Here is a 2,980-nt window from a genome sequence, read left to right as displayed (position 1 = left end):
TCCCATCGTACGGATCATATCCATCGATGAGAGCAAGTTTCTCCTCGTACCGTTTCCGTGATACAGCATCAAGTCCGTCTCGATATGAACGTCCGCTGCTTTTCTGTTCATTGTTGCACAAAAATCTATCCATGTACAAAGTTTAAAAGGTGAAATTTACTGATATTTTTTCATTTATTATTTCTTTCGGTCTCAGTTTACCGCTGCACCGGTTGACCCTTGGCCTCAAAGATGGCGGACAAACGGTGTCAGGGTAGATTATCACGTCTGGTGGAAATCCTGTACAGATGTATCATCAGTTCAGAAATGTGAGGTTTGTGATGCTTTGACAAAAATCTAAAGTTACAGGCTTCTCTTATCAATGCTTTGTCAGTAATATACAATGAAAATATACATGAAAATGTGTTTTTGGATATGTTACTGGATTCCTCTCACAATACACGACTGATGAGCGTTTACAGTTGTTTAGGCTTCATAATCTAATGGAACATAATACTCATTATCATGCGTAATAGCTAACAATTTAAGTCTAAAATTTGAGCTGCATGATCTGAACTATCATTAACGGGTACAGGAAGTGATATTACTTTGTACAATGTTAGTGGCTTAGGATATGGAGAAATTGGAAATTTAACAAAAATATACAGTTTGCTTTCTTGCCTAGCATGGCTGTAAATATCAGCTGAGCTCGAGTAAACTACATGAAATCCATGTTATTTTACATTTAACAAAGCTTGAATCTGATGCAATGACTTTTCCACATACCGGATTTGAAATTAAAGCAGATGATCATTTGTCTTCAACAATTCATGAACTCCATTTAATAGCTCTTTGAAAATAATTTCAAAATTCCTTGACTTTTCTAGCTGCTCAGTAACAAGAATATTTGTTGCAACAAAATTATTTTGAAGAGATTTATATGATTCTACAACCTCATTCTGAACATTTAATATTGCCTGTTCATTATGCTTTACTTCCGTCATTAGATTGTCATTCTATTACCAGCACACTGAATATAAGATGACAGATGCTCTTCATGTTGTTGAATTGATGAAACCATAGCTTTACCACACCTTTTTAATGCATTTATATGTTTTGCTAAGAGTTCAACATCTTCCATAGTAGCAGTAACAAGCAATGACTTGCTGAGAGAACCAATGAATGGCAGAATAGATCTTCTTGATCTGCTGTGAACAATCTTCACACGCTCGGGGATAAGTCGTTAGATGTTGTCAACTGTCTGATTTATCATTATCTCCGTATCTTTCCTAATTTTACTGAACTCACTGAGTACCTCTTTAACAATCAATTTTAGTGTGTTTCTTGGATAGTTTTTCTCACGGTACGCTGAGTGCAACATATTTGCCAGAAAGTGATTGCCTGTCATGGCCTGGTCAAACCTCTTTTTCACCTACTTTTCGTATGGCTGCAGATCCTCATGCACAAGCAGATCAAACCATATATCACAGGCATCTGCAATTGTTGATGTATCTGATTGGAATTTGTCTAAAGCATTTGTAATTGGCTGCAGTTGGTTTTTCAAAGGTTTGGCTTCATTAGATAACCCAACATTGTGGATGAGATTGCGTATATGAATGTCAATTAGATCTTCATTTGAGCAACAATGAGCATCTGTTTCTTAGGTATGCCTTAATTCATGCCAAATTGCTGTTCCACCGTGTTTCTGCAGGTAACTGTGGCTTGACTGACTTTGAGGATTCTGAAAGCAGAGCTCCTGGTATATGATGGTTGCGAAAATATTTATTTATTTCCACAACCTGGTTTATTATTTGCACTAGGCAGATGTCTTGTCCAAGTAAATTTTACCAATGAGCAGAACAGTCATACACAATAAAGTTAGGATCTGCTGATTTCAAGTTCTGTTTCATCAGATCAATTTTTTTTCATTGTCTGTAACAATACCAGTAACTGTACATTTGTAGTTTTCTTCTGCCTCTTTAATGAGTCTGTAGCATTGGACGAAAAATATGCTGATGTGTTATTGTTTGTTCCTGTGTCAACAGCTGACAAGAAGAACGATTTACTTGCTGTGTGAATGCTTGTTGCAATAATAACAGATGTGTTATGTACATCACTCCATCTTGCATGAGTACAACATCTTTGTCCTCTAGTTTACTTTTCATATGTGTTGTCAACTGTTCATGTATGTTATCCAGAAGATATCCTCCGATTTCTTTACGATTTGGCGAACGATACCCAAGGTGTAACATTTTAATGGTTTTCTTTCCATACAGCATTTTCTGCTATATCAAATGGACCATCACATGCATGAAATAGTTTTGCTATTTGCTTGTCAAGTTTAACCCGGGTAGAACGATCAGTGTACACTCCAAATCCACTCAAGTTTCGTTGACGCCTTGGTCTCTTAGAGTGGATGGTGATTGTGCCACATCTTGGTCTTCAGCTGATATAAACAGGAAACAGTCTTTGCATTTAACTTTTTAACCTATCTTCAAAGATATCATAAAAATTCCAATAATGCAAAATGACATTTGTGCCGTGAGTTTTAACCCTGCTAAGCGCAACCTAGCAAACACCTTAATATATTCAAAATGTTTCAAATGTTCTTCAAACGTAGCACTATATATCAGGCAATCATCCATGTAACATAACACGTACTGCCAACTTATCCCGCTAAATATGCTCTTCATTATTTTTTTTTTGAAAAGATGCATTAGCCCCCTAAAGTTCAAAAGGCATAGCTTTTCATTTAAAAATCCCATCATAAGTAATAAAAGCAGCCTTTTTCTTACTGTCTTCACTTTACCTGCCAAAATGCTTTACCAAGATCTAGTCTTGAATAGTACTTAGCTTTAGCTTCCCCAAGAGCATCCATGACATCAGAAAGTCGAGGGATGTGTTATGATATGTTTTGTGATTTTCTTTAATTCACGGTAATCATATGCAAATCTAAAATTATTTGAACCCTCAAGCTTTACAAGAAGTACTGGCGAATGCC

The sequence above is a fragment of the Mercenaria mercenaria genome, chromosome 16, assembly GCF_021730395.1.
Source record: "Mercenaria mercenaria strain notata chromosome 16, MADL_Memer_1, whole genome shotgun sequence".
Classification (NCBI taxonomy): Eukaryota; Metazoa; Mollusca; class Bivalvia; order Venerida; family Veneridae; genus Mercenaria; species Mercenaria mercenaria.
This window is presented reverse-complemented; position numbering follows the sequence as displayed.